The sequence below is a fragment of the Schistocerca serialis genome, chromosome 5, assembly GCF_023864345.2.
Source record: "Schistocerca serialis cubense isolate TAMUIC-IGC-003099 chromosome 5, iqSchSeri2.2, whole genome shotgun sequence".
Lineage (NCBI taxonomy): Eukaryota > Metazoa > Arthropoda > Insecta > Orthoptera > Acrididae > Schistocerca > Schistocerca serialis.
This window is the reverse complement of record NC_064642.1, coordinates 462,708,408-462,731,846: the sequence shown is the minus strand read 5'-3', so window position 1 is coordinate 462,731,846 and position 23,439 is coordinate 462,708,408. Positions and strand designations below refer to the sequence as shown.

General features: G+C 44.7%; 1 protein-coding gene and 1 non-coding gene across 3 annotated transcripts in view; one reads left to right on the top strand and one right to left on the bottom strand.

Annotated features, from left to right (window-relative positions):
* LOC126480998 (nocturnin) overlaps window positions 1-23,439 on the bottom strand; it is a 374,059-nt gene that overhangs the window by 190,780 nt on the left and 159,840 nt on the right. The window lies entirely within an intron of this gene.
* On the top strand, window positions 9,085-9,156 carry Trnaf-aaa (transfer RNA phenylalanine (anticodon AAA)). Its single transcript has one exon. It is a non-coding gene; the product is annotated as a tRNA-Phe (tRNA).

Here is a 23,439-nt window from a genome sequence, read left to right as displayed (position 1 = left end):
TCCTTAGGTTAGTTAGGTTTAAGTAGTTCTAAGTTCTAGGGGACTGATGACCTCAGATGTTAAGTCCCATAGTGCTCAGAGCCATTTTTTGAACTGCTTCTCTACTGGCAACACAGTACTCCCAGACTCCTTTTAAACTGGCGAGTGCACCTCACATAACATCTAGTGGCCAACTCCTCGTTACTTAGGGCTGTTCGCAACTTTTGTTAAGACAGTGTATGTCAAAGATCAAGCCGGCGGATGAAGCATGAAATGAAGAAGGTCTGCACGTGTTGGGTGTGGATGACGCCTATCGATAATAAGCTTAGTTAACGGAACATGACGGGAGAAGTAGTGGAAAATAAAAGTCAGAACGACGTCAAACCTATCGACAGATACGAGAGTTCTTTTATTTATTTCGTTTATGTTTGCGTAAAATATAGAATTGAAAGAGTATTCGAGCAAGCGGGGTCCATATCACTCTCAGCAGTCATAGAAAGTTTTCAGGTACCTATGTGGGAAAACTGATGCATCAGTACGTGGATGGCCTTCGTTTTGGTTGTAACATTGTATTTTTTCCATCTACGGTATTTAGGGCAGGTACTTAGGACCAGTTCTAAGGCAGGTTTAATGCCGAAACTTCCTGGCAGATTAAAACTGTGTGCCGGACCGAGACTCGAACTCCTTTCTTTCAGGAGTGCTAGTTCTGCAAGGTTTGCAGGAGAGCTTCTGTAAAGTTTGGAAGGCAGGAGACGGGTTTTGGCAGAAGTAAAGCTGTGAATACGGGGCGTGAGTCGTGCTTGGGTAGCTCAGATGGTAGAGCACTTGCCTGTGAAAGGTAAAGGTCCCGAGTTCGAGTCTCGGTCCGGCACACAGTTTTAATCTGCCAAGGAGTTTCATATCAGCGCACACTCCGCTGCAGAGTGAAAATCTCATTCCAGGTTTAATGCCGTTTTCCAGCCATGTCGCTTGGCTGATATTCCCTTCATTTAAGAACAGTCGTTGCATGCTACTACCTTATGCACTCATTTCGAGCCCTGCCCATGCGATTCCTTACGTCTACAATCACTGCAGCTACAATTTTCAGCAGTGACACATGTCGTAGTATGCGACCAACCTTTCTGCCTTTTCCATTCATTCTGATATTAGCCTTTTTCCTCGTTACATATATTTTTTGTTAACTGGTTGTAGGACGTCTTCATTCCTTACTCGATCAATCCAACTGATCTTCAACAGTGTCTAGCAACACGACATATCAAAGACCAGTTATTTTTTCCAATTCGTTCTTCACTTAACTTGTTGCAGCCATACGCGACTACTCTCCTATTATAACTTTTCAAGAAACTTCTCCTGATCTAACGGTTTATAATTTTTAATGTTAACAGTTGTTTTGACAAATTCTCGTTTGCCTTGCGTTAATATTGAGTATCCATTGCATCTAATTGTAAACCCCCTCGTGTTGTTTCCTCTAAAGGCCGAGTCGATAGTAAACGGCTCGCCACAGGGTTCTCTGACTGTAGCAACTGGCTCTGCCTCTTGGGACGAAGATTTATGAACTGTCGAAGGCAACCAACACTGTTCCTTCTTACAGTGGGTATCAATTAATTAGAAGACTGAAAAAACCGGAAATGGGTACAGTTCGAATTGAACCAGATTGAAGCTTAACAATGATATATGTTCTCTTAGGACTGATACACATATAGCTGAGAGCATACATACAAATACAGGGCTATTACAAATGATTGAAGCGATTTCATAAATTCACTGTAGCTCCATTAATTGACATATGGTCACGACACACTACAGATACGTAGAAAAACTCATAAAGTTTTGTTAGGCTGAAGCCGCACTTCAGGTTTCTGCCGCCAGAGCGCTCGAGAGCGCAGTGAGACAAAATGGCGACAGGAGCCGAGAAAGCGTATGTCGTGCTTGAAATGCACTCACATGAGTCAGTCATAACAGCGCAACGACACTTCAGGACGAAGTTCAACAAAGATCCACCAACTGCTAACTCCATTCGGCGATGGTATGCGCAGTTTAAAGCTTCTGGATGCCTCTGTAAGGGGAAATCAACGGGTCGGCCTGCAGTGAGCGAAGAAACGGTTGAACGCGTGCGGGCAAGTTTCACGCATAGTGATGTGAAAGATTCAGTGTTTAAACCTCCTCTACCAAGAAACGTGCCAGAACTGCGAGCTCGCATCAACAATGCTTTCGAACTCATTGATGGGGACATGCTGCGCCGACTGTGGGAGGAACTTGATTATCGGCTTGATGTCTGCCGAATCACTAAAGGGGCACATATCGAACATTTGTGAATGCCTAAAATAACTTTTTGAGTTTTTGTAGGTGTGTGCAAAGCATTGTGAAAATATCTCAAATAATAAAGTTATTGTAGAGCTGTGAAATCGCTTCAATCATTTGTAATAACCCTGTATAATAATCAGTGTATCTAAATTCAACAGATCAACAGAACTTCAACGACTCCTGGAATTAATAGTGCTGAAGGGAGGTGAATTCACGTGCAGAGGATCTTAGCATCCTGAAAACATGGGGCAGCAATCGAGGTGACAAAAAGAGGTGGTCGCGATGACTGTTTACCACATGGTGAACAGCACATTCCCACAGCTATAATCGGAATGTAGTCGCTCGCGCCGATTGCAAACCTAAGCTGCTGCTCTTAGGCGTAATGCGTAGAACCGATCTTAGGAGGCACGGGACCGAGTCAGACCCGTGTCAACACCAGCGACCGATTAACGACCGTTGGTCTGATAGACCGCTTACCCTGAAAGTGCCTTTTAGGCGATTTTGCTCGCAATTTTAGGCTACTGTTAGGCTGATCCCTAGTCTCCACATGAGAAAATACGATGACACGCGGAACGAACTTAGACGATACACAGGTAGACGCCACACAAATATCCCTCCCTAAGGGTTTCTGCCAACTGTGGTAACGGGGAGGGCATCCGGCCGCGAAACTTAAAACTAGGGAAGTAAAAACGCCACATCAAGAAAAAACTACGAATCCCATATGGCGGGTTAAACGCCAGCAAAAACAGAGATAATCCGATTTCTCCTGAAGTCAGACTCTCTCGTAATCAGCTTTCAGTTCTGCCTTCAATTCTTGGATGAAGTAAGGTGGTGAGGTGCTGTACGAGGCCGTGACGACGCCGGCCACGCAGTGGTACGGGAGGACTCGTTGCTCGGCAACAGCAGGCAGCGGCTGTCGTGAAAGTGGTCTCCCGGTGGCGGCGTGGCGCCGGCGCCTGTAGCCGCCGCATTCCAGCGCCTCCCTGGAACCTCTCTAACCTCTCTCCCAGCCCAGCAGTGTCCGGACCTCGCCTGGGCCCCGGCCAACGGGCGGTCCGCGGATCACTGCACGCCGGGCGCACGTGCACGAAGCCGCTGGATTATAGCGAGGAACGTGAATCTCAAGGAAGTTGCTCCGTCCTTATAAAAGGACGCCAGTGCGAGTATTAATGCAGAGCGGGACGAGATTTGAGATGTTATCAGGTAGAATTTTACGTTTCCAAAAATTCCCGAACGTGAAAAACTGAACAACTCGATCGTATCTTTCTGCAACACTGCGATGTAAGATTGCTTTCTGAATCGAACAGGCAGCATAGAATGTTAGATAACACTTGCGATGCGAAGTATATCGAACTAGAAGGTCCTTCAAAATGAAGTACAACGCACAGCACTCTGCAGCTTAGGTCCCGATAAAAAATCCAAAAGAAAAGCTTAGTGCTATAAATGATTGCTGAAGACGAGATGGGTAGATCGCGTAACTGATGAGGAGGTGCTGAATCAAATTAGGGAGAAAATAAATTTAAGGCACATCTTAATTAAAGGATCTTGTGGATTAATGGCCGCTTCAACACTATTTTATCCTTTATTAGTGGATCATTACCGGCTTCGTGGCACTGAAAGCTACATCTTCATGTATGATTAAAATGTTAGAGCGGAAAAGCTCGGAATCTTTTTACGCAACATTCGCTGTCCGTCAATACAAAACACCGCTAAAAGAAGCTATGTCAAAGATTAAAAGAAGGGATCAATTGATTAGATACATTTAGAGGCGTCAAGGAATTGCCAACTTAGTGCTGGAGGGACTTGTGGGAGCTAAAGACGCCAAGGTTTGAATGCATAAACAGTTTCAGATGCACATGGGTTGGGATATCTTGCTTGCACAGGATTGGCTATCACTGTGGGTTGCATCAGAACCAGCCTTTAGTCTGAAAACCACAACAACAAACAGCAAAGATAAGCATCCGATTGGACCTATGGTTATTTCTAGAAACAGTCCTTTGTATAAAAACACAGTCTACTTTGATTAATGATTTTAAAGATAAACATATTTCTGATACATCATGTATCGTATCTCTGGATATCAAAAACCTTTATGCAGATGTTCCTGTCCAGGCCACTGAATTGAGTAGATTCGATTCACTGAATACAAGAGGCTCTCTCAGCAGAAAATTGAATTCTGACATTAATTTCCGATGGGATACTAAGATTACTTGTGATCTTTTTTCTTTTCTTCGTTTAGCTTAAGTCGCTAGAAACGATATTTACAGAACCGACGAAATATCATTGACATACTCTGAGGTGACAAACGACATTTGATAGCGGTATGCACATATGTTGATGGCGGTAGTATCGCGTACAGAACGAATAAAAGGGCAGTGCATTAGTGGAGCAGTCATTTGTACTCAGTGGATTCATGTGAAAAGGTTTCCTTCGTGATTATGGCCGCACGACGGGGATAACAGACTTTGAACACGGAATGGCAGCTGGAGCAAGACACATTGGACATGCCATTTCGGAAATCGTTAGGGAATTCAATATTTCGAGACCATAGTGTAAAAAGTGTGCAGAGAATACAAAATTCAGGGATTATGTCTTACCAGGGACAACGCAATCGCCAATAGCCTTCACTCAATGACAGAGAGCAGAGGCGTTTCCGTAGGTTTGTCAGTGCTTACAGACAAGCATCAATGCGGGAAATAACCGCGGAAATCAATCGGGGCGTACGAGGAACTGTCCTTTAGGATAGCGCGGTGAAATTTGGCGTTAGTGCGATATGGTAGCAGACAACAGACGGGTCCTGTGGATGTTCAGCTACATGTAAACTATTTCCGTCTAGGATGTCACGTTCCCAAACAACGATCGAAATTTTGTTGATGACAATGCGCCATACCACTGGGTCACAATTCTTCGCCACTGTTTTGAAGAACATTCTGGACAATTCGAGCAAATGGTTTGGCCAGCCAGATCGGCCGACATGACTCCCATCGAACATCTATGGAACCTAATCAAGAGGTCGGCTCGTGCAGAAACTCCTGCACCAGCAACACTTTCGCAATTATGGACGGGTAGAGAGGGAGCATGGTTCAGCATTTCTGCATGGTACTTCCAACGACTTTTTGAGTGCATGCAACGTCACTACTCCAGGCAAAATGAAGACTGACTTAATATTAGGAGGTATTGAATCATCCCCTTAGAAAAATTAATGAATTACTGTGCTGATAAACCTCTTACGTTATTTGATTTTCAGACAGCTGAGCAGAACTGAACGTACTCAGACATTTCGCTCTTTACTTATTCTGATCAACACTAAACTGACACACAGTATTTTTAGCGCAACGCAGTCTGACTTTCAATAATCCCTACAAAAGAATGGCCCTGACTAACAATAACCTATACCTTTCATGAATCACAAAAATCTTCGTTACTCGAACTACTGCAGTACAGCGAGCGCCAATACTGCCAGCTAAATAAAAGATTCTAACCTGTGAAGGCACTAACTAGTGATACTCATAGTTAGCAAATGAAAGATTTTGATAGAGAACAAACAATGTATATACCTTAATAATGTTCAAAAGTCATCGTATACCGGGTGATGAAAAAGTCAGTATAAATTTGAAAACTGAATAAATCACGGAATAATGTGGATAGAGAGCTACAAATTGACACACATGCATGGAATGACATGGGGTTTTATTAGAACCAAAAAAATACAAAAGTTCAAAAAATGTCCGACAGTTGGCGCTTCATCTGACCAGAATAGCAGTAATTACCATAACAAAGTAAGACAAAGCAAAGATTATGTTCTTTACAGGAAATGCTCAATATGTCCACCATCATTCCTCAACAATAGCTGTAGTCGAGGAATAATGTTGTGAACAGCACTGCAAAGCATGTCCGGATTTATGGTGAGGCAATGGCGTCGGATGTTGTATTTCATCATCGCTAGAGATGTCGGTCGATCACGGTACACTTGCGACTTCAGGTAACCCCAAAGCCAATAATCGCACGGACTGAGGTCTGGGGACCCGGGAGGCCAAGCGTGACGGAAGTGGCGGCTGAGCACACGATCATCACCAAACGACGCGCGCAAGAGATCTTTCACGCGTCTAGCAATATGGGGTGGAGCGCCTGGTTCTAATAAAAGCCCATGTCATTCTAAGCATGTCTGTCAATTTTTACCTCTCTATCTACATTATTCCCGGTTTATTAAGTTTACAAATTTATGCTGACTGTTTGTTCACCCGGTATATATCAGTTGATGATATCCAGTTTTACAAATTTACTCTTTCTGATGGACACCCGTCCAGATCGTCCGCTCTCAAAATTCTGCCATCTCTCTCCCCACATCCACCACTGCTGGCGGCTCACCTCCCACTGCGCAACGCTACGCGCTGCTCACATCCAACTTCACAACACTACAATAGCAAAAATTCCAACAATGCAAACCAGCCACAGACTGCACACATCACAGTCAGTGATTTTCATACAGAGCGCTACGTGGCGTTACCAACATAAAAACCTAAACAGCCTACCTACAGTAGACCATGACTTTAGTCACCTCAGTGTGTATTTCATGGCCGGCCAAGGTGGCCGTGCGGTTCTAGGCGCTCCAGTCCGGAGCCGCGCTGCTGCTACCGTCGCAGGTTCGAATCCTGCCTCAGGCATGGGTGTGTGTGATGTCCTTAGGTTAGTTAGGTTTAAGTAGTTCTAAGTTCTAGGGGACTAATGACCACAGCAGTTGAGTCCCATAGTGCTCAGAGCCATTTGAACCATTTTTTTGTATTTCATGGCTTTGGGAATTTTCATACCCTGACACTACTGTGAGCGCTTTGGGTGGATGAACGCTTTCGTAAAGGTTCTTATGTCTAGATGATTCTGACGACGAACGCATGTGCCTTCGAAATGCATAAAATTTCTGATTTTGCCTAATGTGTTACTGACCCTACATTTTAACTTCCAAAAATTACTAGAGGGTGAACGCCAAATATTCTCTTCGGAACTGTCTTGCGGCTGTGACGGGAGTAAGTAATCAAGAAAGAGAGCTCAGTTTCAAAGGGTGGAGTCAACCATTTTTTGGGTGAGGAATACGACAAGATGGAAAGCCGCTACGAACCTGAAACGCGGCTGAGATGTCGCTGTCTCCTGGGATGGAGCGCCGTCTGCCGTGTGTGTGTGTGTGTGTGTGTGTGTGTGTGTGTGTGTGTGAGAGAGAGAGAGAGAGAGAGAGAGAGAGAGAGAGAGAGAGAGGCCACAGAGGCGCCTTTGTCGCGATCTGGGTCGCGGGCGGCGGCCGATCTGTGCCACGGACGCTCATCTCGCCGCACTCTTCTGCCCGTGCTGGACACTGCCGGCGTTTGCTCAGCGCCTCCGTAAGGGTACTCAAGGCCTGCAGATCTGTCCACGTGAGTGGCGTGTCGTTTGCCACTGCCGACCACTTTTAGATGTTAGCGGAGGCGTCAAGTGTCTAGCGACAGCCACCCCACCTTGCCAGTCTAAGCCGAGACTAGCTCAGTACATGTGTCAATGCGTGCAGTGATCTAACAGTTACTGAGGTATGGTTAGTGCTACACTGCCCAAAGGAAAGAAGGAAGGCCGCGCGAAGTGGCCGTGTGGTTTGAGGCGCAATTTAACGGACTGCGCGGCCCCTCCCGCCGGAGGTTCGAGTCCTGTCTCGAGCATGGGTGTGTGTGTTGTTCTTAGCATAAGATAGTTTAAGTAGTGTGTAAGTCTAGGGACCGATGACCTCAGCAGTTTGGTCCCTTAGGAATTCACACGCATCTGAATATTTGAAAGAGGGAAGATTAGGGTGTAGCGTCCAGTTGACAACGAGATCCCTAAATACGGATCAAAAGCTGGGACTGCGCAACAATGGGGAAGGAACCATCCCGACATAACACTTGATCACTTTACGGAAACTACGGTAAATCCATATCTTTATGGTCGCACAGTGCATCCAGAATGCGACTCCAATGTGCGAACCACTGAGACACCGCGCTCTGTCGATTCAAACCCGCGTCCAGCCAACCTGATTTAGGCTTTCCGCGATTTCGCTAAATCGCTTAAGGCAAATGCTGAGACGGTTCCTTCGAAAGGGCACGGCCACTTTCCTTCTTCGTCTTCCCCAATCCGTCCCTAACGACCTCGTTGTCGACGGAACGTTAAATACTGACCTCGTCCTCCTCGTATTCTTGCATCAGGTTGAGCACTTTTTGTTAGGCCTTGCACCTTCTGAGCGCCCCTTGTGCACCTGTGTTAGTTTTAGCCCTAGGCATGCTGTTCGTATTAAAACGAAGCGCTCTGAGTCCGAGACGACAAGAATTTGCTCGGTGATACCCGGAGGCGGTAGTGCCGGGTGTCCCTCCCACCACAGGGGCCGGGGAGCGAGCACCTCGCAAGCTGTTGCCCGCACCGCCCTTGACCCGAAGCCTCTCCTTCGTGACTCGCCGCTTAGCTGCGAGGCCGAGGCCGCGGCTGCATCTCGAGCGTCAGTGGGATGGGGTCCAGCCGCCGTGTTCCCTCACTCAGCAGTTCAGCGGGACCGAGCTCTCTGTGCTGTAACACTCTGCTGCCTCTACCAGGAGTCCGTCGTCTCAAACACCTATGATACATCGATGCAGACTGAAGCGACGAATGAAAATTTGTACGAAGGCTGGGATTCGAAACAGGGTGCCCCGCTCACCAGGCAGATGCGCTGACCACTACACCACCCTGCACGGGCCACACTAGGACGCCTCCCTTCTCAATCCCAGTTCCCATTCATGCCTCACTAGGGTAGTCGGTACAATTGTGCACAGCCAGTGTGCCAGGGTGGCGTAGTGGTTAGTGCATCTGCCTAAAGAGCGGAAGAACTGGGTTCGAATCCCAGCCTTGGTACAAATTTTCATTCGTCGCTTCAGTCTGCAAATATACATCATAGACTTTTGATTAAAGCACCAGGGTTTCAGACAGCATCCCCTGTTTCGTTCGATGCTGAGATGTTCCAGTACAATTGGACAGCCTCTGCAATGCTGTTCAAGTTTAGGGGGAATACCAACTGGGCTGAGGCTTGAACAGGAATTTCGATTGAAGAGGGATGAGTGCTAGGGTAGTTCGTCCAGTTGTACAAAGCTGCTGCGCCAGGGTCATGTAGTGATTAGTGCTTCTACCTAGTGAGCAAGAGACCCGGTTTCGAATCTCGAGCTTGGTACACATTTTCATTAATCGCTTCAGTCAGCATGTAAACAGCAATTGTGTTACCGACTGAGCCATCCAGGCGCGGCTCACGACCAGTCGTAGCAGCTCTACTCCGCTGCAGAGTGAAAGATTCATTCTGAAAACAGTCCACTATGCTGGGGCTAAGCCATTTTTCCGCAGTATCCCCTCTTCCGGGAGTCCCGTAAGGCTTCGAGAACATTTGGAAGTTTGCAGGGGAGTAATGGCAATAGTATCGCTGTGAAGCAGGATGATGAATCGTACCGTGATAGATCAGACGGTGACAACACTGCCCACGAAAGGCCAGGTTCGGGATTCGAGTCCCGGTCTGGCACACAGTTTAATCGGCCAGTAACTTTCAGTCTTACATTGACCAGACGAAACGTTGCGACCAAGAGCCTGTGGTCGGTTTACACATAACCGAGACGTGACAACGATTGGACGGCTGATACTTATTCAAAGTTACGCAAAACTCTTCGAAGCGGCGCGTTGGACGTTCCAGCAAACTACGCTGCTAGACCGTCTCTAATGACCTCGTCGTCGACGGCACGTTAAACTCTAATCATTCTCTTGCCTTATACCCTGCTGGACTCTGAAACTTCCGTACGTTATTTATTGCTTCAAATGGTTCAAGTGGCTCTGAGCACTGAGGTCATCAGTCCCCTAGAACTTAGAACTAGTTAAACCTAGCTAACCTAAGGACATCACACACATCCATGCCAGAGGCAGGATTCGAACCTACGACCGTAGCGGTCCAGCGGTTCCAGACTGAAGTGCCTAGCAACCACTCGGCCACACCGGCCGCCTATTTATAGCCGTACAAGATATTCCTTCTTACAACAAACATGATGAGACCTTATCCAGTTTAGGTAATCGAAAGTGTCACTTTAACTATCATTTAAGTTGTTCCAGGAGGACATAGGAAAACATTTTTGATATAATGATTCAAAACTTCAAATGTTCCAATGGATTCAGACTTTTCCAGATCACGAATTGCAGAATTTTTGATACTTGCTTGCGGCATAGTTTTATTAAGAAACATGGTAGAAATATGTACAGTTACCTTAATCAGAAAGTGGATTTTAAGCGCGCGTGTCATTCAATACAAGAATTGTACTAGAACGTGCTTAAAAGTAATGCCTGCCCATTATTTATGTGAAAACTCTAAAAGCTTTTTTTAAATATAGCAAACATTTGTTATTTGAGGCTTTCGCGACGTAGTAACTGTTTCATTGTTTCACGGGCGTCGCGTCGGATAATGTTGTGGATATTTCAATGAGACAGCTGCTCGTCATCTTAGTGAGAAGATAACGAATAGCTGTCTCGTTGAAATATTATGCAGCTTCCACAACATAATCCGACGCGACGCCCGTGAACCTCCTTAGCTCTAACAAACGTTATTAACATTCTACTTCTTTAGTCTTCCTGCCTACATACTTGCTGCCATCCGACACTAGAAGGCCGTGTAACATTCGGACTGTCACGTAACTTCGCCGGTGAATGAGAAACAGCATGCTGTTATCGAATTTCGAATTCGAAGAGTTCGTCCACACATGGAACACTCTCTCCTTCAGCATGACAATGCCGGATCACACACGAGCGCTGCGACATCTGCAACAATTCGACGCCTTGGGTTCTCTGGCATCGATCATCCCCCATACAGTTTCACCTGTTTCTCAAAACTTATAGAACACCTTGGAGGACTTGACTTTGACAGTGATGAAGCCGTGCAAGCTGCGGTGCGGTTGTGGCTCCACCAACAAAGTCAAACGTTCTGCAATGACATTATCAACAAACTGGTCTCTCTTTGGGAGAAATATGCAGAAGGGAAATATCGCTGATGCTCGGTGTCTTCTTTGATAATGAAATTCTTGGGTATGAGGAATTGTAACTTCGAAATACATCGTGTTAAGCAAGTGAGCAACACAACCCCCCCCCCCCCCCCCCCGCCCCCCCTCCAAAAAAAAATGGTTTACTCCAGGCAGGATTGTTAAATTCAGTGTCAATGTATTTTGCATTCTATGGACAATAGAACACGGCATATTTCCACAATGATTATAATAATGAATAAATCAACAAAATACAAAATGAAACGCACCTAATAACAAACCGTTTAGTTTTGAGAGCTTCAATTCAGGGTAAACAATTTTGCAGTGTAACTTTTTTGATAAGTACTCTTATGGCTGATCGATGAAGTTACGGTGTGTAAATAATGACAATCGTCTGGCTTTGAAGCACATGGAAAGTATAAAAACACTGATTCTGTACCATATTCCCACTTAGAAATTTTGAAGTCTACAGCATATGTGAGACAGTTTTAGGTTTGCTACAAAACGTACACCGAAACTCTTCATAAAACGGAATTTACCTGAGAAAAAAAGACGCGCCATTGTCGAGAAATCAGTACGGTAAGACAAGCAAACTTTTACTCCTTACAAACGGCTGCAACGTATCTTGTGTAAAACCTCCGTCAGGATGGATGCAAAAAGCAAATTTCAAGACATTTTATGCCTGTGGCCGCACTGCAACACAGAGTTTACTGTGCAGCACACTGTAGTATTTTCGCCGGCCGCGGTGGTCTCGCGGTTCTAGGCGCGCAGTCCGGAGCCGCGCGACTGCTACGGTCGCAGGTTCGAATCCTGCCTCGGGCATGGAAGTGTGTGAGATGTCCTTAGGTTAGTTAGGTTTAAGTAGTTCTCCGTTCTAGGGGACTGATGACCACAGCTGTTAAGTCCCTTAGTGCTCAGAGCCATTTGAACCATTTTTTGTAGTATTTTCGGCGATTTTGTTGACCTTGAAGACAGCTAACGACAGCTACATCTCCCGACCGCTTACTTCATTTTCAGCTGGGAGATCCCGTTCAGGCAAACTTTCTCGCATACCGTAACCCCATATGTATGTGTTATGTTCTTCTCTCACTACCGGCCTCCACTGCAAGCACCTTCCCTTCTGAAACACCCTGCGGTTCTGAAAATGTTTTTAAAGTCCATCTCTTAGGCAGTTGCGAAATTTGGCAGCCGTCGCTACTACCGGCCGCCAAAAACACCGATGTCAAAATATTTTGGTTCCCAGAGTATGTAGGACGAGGTTGCTGAACTAAGTGATCATAAAGCTTGCGCAGCAGCAGTAGCTGCTGTAATTTGTGACATGATATGCTTTCCGTTTTTCAAGAAATTTACCTCCGTACGAAAGATTTTCGTGTCTTTGAGTCGTTAATGTCGGGGAAGGCTGTTTGCATAAGTGGCAATACAGATGATAGTATGACAAGTTACTGATTCTTATTTATCTCTCAGGCAGTTTAGCCAATTCTTCCCAACAAATAGGTTCTGTAATCAACTATCACTGAAGGCGCAGGTCTGTACAGCCGACGCTGGCAGCAGTGAGTGGAAACTCGTGTTCACGATAAGTGAGTTTACGATTTATTCTTGAGGCGCTGTGTAAATCGTAATGAAGACCGCTTCTGTTGTGTACAGTACTGGGAGAGTACAGAGAGTAATTAGAGGTAATTAAACACCTCCCCCATTACTTGCAGGACGTACGCTGCATTCTGTACTCTAAAATCTATTCGTGATATTGCCGCCGTCTATTTCTGCATGTAAATTCCATTAGCGACCGTGCAGCGTACGCTGAAAGCTAATTTCTAGCAGCAATAGCCACTCGATCGGTAGACCTGATGTACATGTACAGACAAACAAATGATTACAAAGCAATGGCACCCTAGTGCATCACTCCTGCATGTCGGGTAGATTGCCTGGTATCCTGCCGCTGTTCGGGCCGGCTCCACGCACGTCTTTGCTGGTCATCGAGACTCAGTTCGAAGCGGGACTCGTCACTGAAGACAGTTCTGCTACATTCACTCAGATTCCAGGCCGAAGACATTTCTGGAGACGCCCCGGACAGCGTTGGGATAACAACGTAACGGTCGCCCGCCAAACGGCAAGACAACCATGAATGATGGACTGGGGCGCCATTTATTTTCATAGCAGACCCCCATTGGTTGACATCCGTGACACGTTTACAGCACAGCAGTACGTCGACCTATTTTACGACGCGTCCTGTTGCCCTTCATGGCAAGCCTTACTGGGTTTACATTTCTGCAAGATAATGCCCGCCCGTAGACGGCGACAGTTTCTACTACTTGCCTTCATACTTGCCAAACCCTACCTTGGCCAACAACGTAGCCTCATCTCTCTACAAGTGAGAACGTTCGGAGAGTTATGGACAGGGCCCTGCAAACATTTTGGGATTCTGATGATCTAAGGCGCCATTTGGGCAGAATTTGCAACGATATCCCACCGGAGGACATCCGACAACTCTTATCAATCATGCCAAACCAAATAGCTACTTGATTAGGGGCCAGAGATGGACCAACGTGTTACTGAATTGCCCAATTTGTGAAGCTCTTTCTCTTCAATAAATCATTCAATTTTTGTGAACTTGTAACAATTTGTCTGTGTATGTACATCGCATCTACCGATTTCCGTCCAAGTTGCATAATTCCTTCGTGGTGCGTTACTTTTTTGCACCACTGAATATTACAAAGTCCATCTCAGTTACACATTCTGTAAATTTTCGGAATGCTACTTCGCCTTTCACCCAGATGGTCCTTGGGAAATTTTGTATCAGCTTTACCAATATGCTTCGACCCTAGCACCGTGTTCCCATAATTCCTTTGTCGTCTTCCTTCACGGGTTGCTTAGGACGCCCGGCGCTGTATTCAGCAACAGGCAGGCAGCACTAACTAGCATATTTAATGCAGTGTACTTAACGTGCTGATTGTTTCAAAATTCTCCTAGTAAACTGAAACTTCCATTCATCTTTCATATTTGTTTGTACTACTTCGTGTCACTGAACTGACAGACACCTGAAGACAGACGCAAATTATCACATGAAAACCCACTTTCAAAGTTTCTAGAACTAACGTTAAGTGAAAAATCTGAGAATGTTATACCTCCCTCTGCATCGCTCCCATACAGATCATGAAGAAAAGGTTAGAGCAATTAAAGCAATCATTCTTTCCGCGATCCATGCGTGCAAGGATTTGGAGAAAGCCTTCACAAATGGTACAATGCTACGTACACTCTGCCATGCACTTCACAGAAGTCTGCACAGTACAGAGGAAGATTAGGGTCAGCTCTTCGTATTTAAACTATGTGACAGGCACCTAAATTTTGCCATGAATCTTTTAGTCGATACTGTCGCTACCTTTCTTTTGTTAACGCACATTAACTACATTTTTACATACTTGAGAAGAGATACCATTATCTAACTACAGATAAACTTGTGCATTACAGCTGCGGACGTTATCTTGACTGTCAAGAGCTGTAGTTGTACTAGAGCGTCCTGAAAAGTAATGTCTCCGAATTTCTTATGTGAAAATTCTTAAAGCCTATTAAATAAAACAAACGTTACTAACGTTTTACATCTTTATTCTTTACGTCTACATATATGTAGCTCTCTGTCACTAGAGGTCTCCGAACTCAGCATATAACATGGCGGCGGGTAACATAACTATGTCGGTGCGTTAGAAACAGCATGCTATACTTGAGTTTCGAATTCCCAAAGTTCTAGGCGCTACAGTCTGGAACCGCGCGACCGCTACGTCGCAGGTTCGAATCCTGCCTCGGGCATGGATGTGTCTGATGTCCTTAGGTTAGTTAGCTTTAAGTAGTACTAAGTTCTTGGGGACTGATGACCTCATAAGTTAAATCCCATAGTGCTCAGAGCCATTTGAAGCAACCCAAAGTTCGTCCACACATGGATTACCCTCTGCTTCAGCATGAGAATGCCAGAGCACACACGAGCGCCGCAACATCTGCAACATTCTGAACAACCTCCAAACAGTCCCGACTTGGCCATTCGATTTTCATCTGTTTTCAAAACTTCCAGAACACCTTCGACGACTTCACTTTGATAGTGATGAGGCGGTGCAAGCAGACGTGAGGTTCTGGTTCTGTCAACAAACATTCTACGGTGACGGTATCAACCAACTAGTCTCTAGTTGGGATAATGTGTTCAAATGGTTCAAATAGCTCTGAGCACTATTGGACTTAATATCTGAGGTCATCATTCCCCTTGAACTTAGAACTACTTAAACCTAACTAACCTAAGGACATCACACACATCACTGCCCGAGGCAGGATTCGAACCTACGACCGTAGCGGTCACGCGGTTCCAGACTGAAGCGCCTAGAACCGCTCGACCACAGTTGCCAGCAATAAATGTGTTCTTCATTAGGTTGACTATGTTTAGAAATAAATATGTAGACATGAAGAGTAAAAATATGCTGAATATTAATAATGTTTGTTTTATATAATAAGCTTTAAGAGTTTCACATCAAAAATTCGAAGGCATTACCTTTCAGCTCGCTCTCGTAACTATAACACGACACATTGTCATTCATTATTAGATGCAGCCACATGCATAGTAACCTCACACGTCCTAGCGAAGATCGTAATGTATACCTATGCATTCTGTCATAACCAAATTGAGGCCAATCAGATGAACACTAATGCCGATGCTGTAGATCAGGACTATCTGACGCCGCGAGTTAATCTCCCTATATGCGTTTCACAGTGATAATTAACCACTGTAACCGCTTACAGATGACCACTTGCGTTTCTTATTCTAGTTTTACGTAGCCACGGCAGGCGTAACCCACGTCCTCTAGAGGTTATAGCTCACTCTTATGTCACTGTTCGCTTACAAATAAATTCGTTTTGACGAGTTCCTCCTAGAGCAAAAACAGTTTCTTCTTTTCTACTGAGACACGTTCCGCTTAGGTTAAAGCATCATTAGTGACTTTTTTATTTTCTTTCTTTTTAACACATTCTGTGGTTTCTGCTACTTTCTGTACTCTTGTGTGCAGAAAACTTGAAAAAGAAAATTTACTTACATCGAAAATTTACGACTGGGAATATTAGCTTGTTATGGTTAACATGATTTCGCTTTAAATGGAAAAGATAATAGAATAAAGTAATATTAACCACATCAGCCTAACATTCACAGTCGTAAATTTTCCATGTAAGTAAGTTTTCTATGTTAAGATCTCTGTGGTTGCAGATGACGAACTATAAAAGGAAAGCATCTATAACGCAAAGTACAGAAAACGAAAGAAACCACAGCACGTGTCAAAAAGAAAGAAAATAAGAATGTCAGTGACGATGCTGTAACTTCAGCGAAAAATATATTAATAGAAAAGAAAGAAGAGTTTGTGTGTGCTCAAGGCGGAACATGTTCGAAACAAAACCTACTCTCAAAGAAAATAGCTGACATGATATACATTTTGCAATTTTTCGATGAAGAGTATAGGCGATAATATGTGAAACAAGTAATTGACTTACTCGAGTCCTGAGCTGCAATGAGACGAACTTTAGTCGTCGATAGTGAAGCGAAAAATGCAAGCAGGGTTTGGGCAGTCTGGTGATCCAAAAGTCACTGGCCTCGTTGAAGCCAGTTGGTCAAGACGATAACCTGTTCACTTTAAATTAGTCTCAAGGTTGTCAATAGAGTAAATCAGTATTTTATTGGCGGTTGGTGCCAATACCGTTGAGTGACCATATTGTTACAAAGATGGTACATCTGATTTTAAAAACTTATGAGTAAGGAAGCAAAGTGCGCATAATGCTGATAATGGATCTTAGTAGAATTACGTGGTAACTGGCATCAAATACAATTCTTTTAGATTTTTGAGAAAGCAGAGGTGAGGAATTGTACAAATAGGGTAATTTGTTCTAAAATGGAATTGCTTAATATCTTCTGGTTATACGATGGCTTTCAGCAGACAATGATTAAACAATACGTAGATATGGCACTTCCGCCAGGCAATCTGTGCGTTAGTGCACTGGAAGCTCTCCATGGGAGGACGCACTCAGTTGTATGTGTGGGTTGCAAGACATGTCCGGAATGATCATGTAACAGGTTGTATTTTATAATGCGAGCAGAGTGACATACGTGTGGGATACTGGTGTTTCAGCTTCCTTACTGTGAATCGCAAGTGATTTGTTGGTCGCGATACCGCTCACATGCAGGAAAAAAAAGGACTTTTTAATTCTTCTTGAGGCACACGAACAAATTGGAATGTCTCTGATGATTGGATGTGGAGATTACAATGGAAGTTACCATTTATGGAAAGACGGAGAGGAAAGCTGACTGCTTGGTGTGTGGGGGCGATCTGTAGCTAGAGCACAAAGCGGCTCAAGTCTAAGTTATCAGAGGGTAGCTACAGAGCAAAGAGGTAGATCGACGTCATCTTTAACTGATGTGGCTATGATCATGCGTCGTGTTGCTCTGGGGCTCACTGTGACTACCTGTTAGAAATCATATGAATTACTGCGATCGGCTTCTGTTAGAGCTAATCTAAAATAACGAAGAGAGCTCAAGTTCATTCTCACACATTAACAGCGAAAACGTATGTAATAAATGTTGCTTTAGTCCTATAGACTACTGCTACTGGTCGTGTAAGTCATACGTAAGTCATAACGAACGTAACGTGTGGCCGAGCTGTTCTAGGCGCTTCAGTCTGGAACCGCGCGACCGCTACGGTCGCAGGTTCGAATCCTGCCTCGGGTATGGATGTGTGTCATTTATTTAGGTTTGTTAGATTTAAGTAGTTCTAAGTTCTAGGGGACTGATGACCTCAGATGTTAAGTCCCATAGTGGTGAGAGCCATTTGAACCATTTTGTACGGAACATCTTAGACGTAGCGTATACCACGTAAACTTTGATTACCCTCAGGTCTCAAACGTACTGTTTCTTGATCACTTCTCAGAAATGTGCAGAAGCTTCTACCACGAGTATTTACTGAAATAATCGCACGAAAATGAGTACAGATTTTTACATTTATTGTTGTATTATTATTACATCATAGTATAATAATCTAAATGAAATGAAGTACACTCGACAGCAACATTGGAAGCTTCTGATGTGCAGGGTAACTGCATAGACTAGACGTTCATGAACTGCCAAATCTCAACGGAATTCCGCAAAGCACATTGTAGCCCATCTTTTCAGGCCATTTCTTGCTCCAAATTCGGTCTGCAACTAGCATGGTGACTGACTGTGTCTCCCAGAGCTGTTTTGCTAATATCCTACACTTCCAAGCGTTGTTATAATGCCACCGCATCTTCCTAAGCCTTCTGATCAAAAGTAACCGGACATCGCCTGAAAATGACTTAAAAGTTCGTGGCGCCCTCCATTGGTAATGCTGGAACTCAATAAGATGTTGGCCCACCCTTAGCGTTGATGACTGCTTCCACTCTCGCAGGCATACGTTCAATCAGGTGCTGGAAGGTTTCTTGGGGAATGGCAGCTCATTATGCACGGAGTGCTGCACTGAAGAGAGGTATCGATGTCGGTCGGTGGCACGAAGTCGGCGTTCCAATACATATCAAAGGTGTTCCATAGGATTCAGGTCAGGACTCCGTGTAGGCCAGTCCATTACAGGGATGTTACTATCGTGTCACCACTCTGCCACAGGCCGTGCTTTATGAACAGGTGCTCGATCGTGTTGAAAGATGCAATCGCCATCCCCGAAATGCTCTTCAAAAAAACGTCAATGTAGGCCTGTGCTGTGATAGTGCCACGCAAAACAACAATGGGTGCAAGCCTCCTCCATGAAAAACACGACCACACCATAACACCACCGCCTCCGAATTTTACTGTTGGCACTGCACACGCTAGCAGATGACGTTCACCGGGCATTGGCCATACTCATATCTTGCCATCGCATCGCCACACTGCGTACCGTGACTCGTCACTCCACTCAACGTTTTTACACTATTCGATCGTCCAATGTTTACGCTCCTTACACCAAGTGAGGCGTCGTTTGGCATTTACCGACGTGATGTGTGGCTTACGAGCAGCCGCTCGACCAAGAAATCTCGACCATGAAATTCAAGTTTTCTCGCCTCCCGCCTAACTGTCATAATACTTGCAGTGGATCCTGATGCAGTTTGGAATTCCTGTGTGATGGTCTGGATAGATGTCTGCCTATTACACATTAAGACCCTCTTCAACTGTCGGCGGTCTCTGTCAGTCAACAGACGAGGTCGACCTGTACGCTTTTGTATTGTACGTGTCCCTTCACGCTACCACTTCACTTTCACATCGAAAAGAGTGGATCTAGGGATGTTTAGGAGTGTGAAAATCTCGCGTGCAGACGTATGACACAAGCGACACCCAATCGCCTGACCACGTTCGAAGTCCGTGAGTTCAGCGGAGCGCCCCATTCTGCTATCGCACGATGTCTAATGACTACTGAGGTCGGTTATATGGAGTACCTGGGAGTAGGTGGCAGAAAAATAAATCTAATATGGAAAACATATGTTTTGGCGTGTTCCCGGATACTTTTGATCACATAGTGTGTTTCCTTTTACGAATGTGGCTACCAAAATCATTTGTTAACCGTACTAATCAGAAGAAAGAAACACTTTCGAGTATTGTGACCAATCGTGAGGGCTCTTATTAGCTTTATATTCTGTCTGCAAGTATGTTCCTTCCATAGATGGATATGGAAATACCCAGACGGTACGTATTAATAACATAATTTACAAAATCAAAATAATAACTGGCTGTTGCAAATACTTTCTTAGTGATTAGAGCTCTCGTCAGAAACGTGTTTAACATTTGGACGTATCTTTCGTTTCAAATAGCAGTGTGTGGAAAAAATTTAAAACTTCCGCCTTTGACACAGTAGTAGTAAGATAATGTATTTATGTTCATTCTTAGTGAAAATATGTACTAACAAAATCATCAAATATTTTTATCCACTCTGTGTTATAAAAGGAGTACTAAACAATGGTTTGGCAGTATTATGTCCCTTCCAGTTAAAGATAATTGACAAATGGTTTTCGGAGTTTTATCTATTTCCATGATTTGTCCATAAACTTTCTAGTGTGTCGTAATGTCAAAGAAAGCCCTGACTAGTGAAGAAAACTGAAAATCACATAGTAGACTGTGCAGGTAATTTAGAAAAGAACAAAACATCTCCCTATCTGTGTGAATGCTAGGACAAGTTATCTGCCAACCAATAATGAATTATCGTAGGAACAAAAGCATTTAAAATTGTTTGTTGTCTGTTAGTATAAGAAACGGAATGGAAGTAGTAGTTAACCCAGTTGTGACTGGCACGCTCACTGCTCCAGATCTATGACAGATCCATCCAGAGACCACGTGTCAGTGCGATCGCTATGTCAGGAACGCTGCTACAATAGTGATTTGCGAGTTTGTTCAGCCACGACCTCCTTAGCGCTGCCCATCAGTCTTCTGCTAGCCGAGAGATCGCTGTGGAAGACAGAATCCACTACACTGAAGTTACGTAACGTTTGTTGCCCATGTCCTCATTTCCCACTTACGTACTGAATGGAGAATAATAGTTCAAGAGGCAAGGAGCATAGTCCGTCGCTTTCCTGAGCTGCGGAAATCTGGAACGAGCGTTAAATGTGAAACAAGTTCAGCCGTTGGCTCGAGCACAATCGGAACTTACTGAATAAATTTTCTTGAGTCTAACGTCAGAGCATCGCACTTCAAATTACACAAAAAACTGCAGCATCTGAGCGTACCGTCAGAAAGGCGCAAAAGTGTGCAGTATGTCACGCTTGACTTTCAGTGGCACAAATAATGTTCAAAACGAGAGAAATTACATTCCAGCTTCGAAACAATAACCACTAAGCATTCTTTATCTGAAAGTAAAAAATGAGAGAGACCTCAGAATTGTAGCTTAGATCTGTAAGTTGCCAGGGTCTCCCCATCCGGCACGGCATGCTTCTGGATAGAACTTTACATGCTAATTTTATCTATTGTTAACAGCTGTAAGAGTGACTACTGGAGAGTGGATCACGCATGTACTTATTTTATCTCATAACAATTCATGTCTGTGTAACGCATTCTCATTTACATCTAATAATGAGTAATATAAGAAAAAAATATCTGAGTAGCCAGGAACTAAAAACAGTATACTCATGTTTCAGTACAATAAACACACAAATTAGCGACTGAAACTACTGCTCGAGTACCGTAAGGCGCAGCACGATAGTTTGGGAGGTGGGGAAGCGAATCAGAACCGTATCGAACTCACACAGGGGATTAACGACTGTTGGTCTGCTACATCGCCTTGCACGAATGTGATTTTAGGCGGTTTTCCACGCTGGTTTAGGCAAAAATTGAGCTGGTCCGCAATCAGCGCCTGAAAAATGTGATATATAAACAGTTAAAAAACAATAACTCACAGAATGAAGAATTTTAGAACATGTTTTGTGCACGCGTATTAGGGCATTTCTGGAGACCGAAAATCTCCTGTGTGGAAATCAACATGGAGTTCGAAAACAACCCGATCATATGAAAACCAGCTGACAGAGAGAAGTGGATGCAGGCGCCCACGCAGGTGCTGCGTTCGTTGACTTCTGGAAGGCCGTCGATACAGATCCACACTGCCGCCTAATGAACAACATACGAGCGTCCGGAATATCAGACTAGCTGTGTGACTGACTGTATTGAAGAGCTTCTAGCAAACAGAACGGAACTTATCATTTTCAACGACAATCTTCAGCGGCAAAGCCGGCCTTGGTGGACGAGCGGTTCTAGGCACTTCAGTCTGGAACCGCGCGACCGCTACAGTCGCAGGTTCAAATCCTGCCTCGGGCATGCATGTGTGTGATGTCCTTAGGTTAGTTAGGTTTATGTAGTTCTAAGTCTAGGGGACTAATGACCTTAGATGTTAAGTCCCATAGTGCCTAGAGCCATCTGAACCATTTCAACGATGTTCGACAAAAATTTGTCACAATCAGCGCCTACGGGACGTTAAACCCAATCTTCCCTCCTTCTTTCCGATTCACAGTGATGAACCCATGTTTGATCGCCTGTGACGATGTTCGACAAAACATTGTCACGATTAGCCTCGTACCGCACAAGAAATTCCGCGCAGATGATCCTTCGTTGCTCTTTATGGTCTTCTGTTAGCCGGCAAGGAATCTAGCGGGCAGAGACCTTTGAGTACCCCAACTGGTCGATGAATGTGTCAGCACTAATAACAGAGACGTCCATTTGAGCACCCAGATGTGATCCGACGGTCACCTCGAATGAGTGTGTCCGCACGTTCCAACACTGCAGGAGTCACAGCTGTATGCGGCCGGCAGCACGCGGAAGATCAAGCCGGCACGGTAGCTCAGCGTGTTCGGTCAGAGGGTTAGCTGCCCTCTGTAATAAAAAAAAAAAACAGAGTTAATGGATCAATGATGAACTTAAAACGGATGTCTTACGAGGGCCACCCCGAGCAGAAGCAACGAACGAAAAATAGCCGGTACGGTAGCTCAGCGTGTTCGGTCAGAGGGTTAGCTGCTCTCTGTAGTAAAAAAACTGTGTTAATCGATCAACAACGAACTTAAACGGATGTCTTACGACGTCCGCCCTAGCCAGATGCAACGAACAAAAGTGAACGAAATGAGATTAAAAAAATAGCGCAACGGCCAAGGTAACTGGCTGGGAATCGGAAAACACGGGTTCGAATCTCGAAAAAACCTGGCGGGTGTTATTCTTAATGCCGGCATCGTAGCTCAGTGTGTTCGGTCAGAGGGTTTAGCTACCCTCTGTAATAAAAAACTGAGTGAACGGATCAACGAACAACCTGAACGAGTGTCATCGGACGTCCACCACGAACAAAGTCAACGAACAATATAGAACAAAATGAGGTAAAAAAACAGGTTTGCGCGACCTTGTTTCGATGATGACAGACGCCTCGCCCCACCACTCACCGTGCTTTTGTTCACTGCCAGATCTCCGTAGACATTCTACAAGCGCCTATGAATATTTCCGGTGCTGCGGTTTCCCGCCAAAAGAAAGTCAGTGGCACCTCTCTGCTTGGAACGGACCACCGTTACAGGTGCCATTTTGAAGGCTACGTATAGTGACGCTATCTATCGGAACTTCATGAAACTATAGGGAATGAAGCGGGAGTATTCCACCACGTTA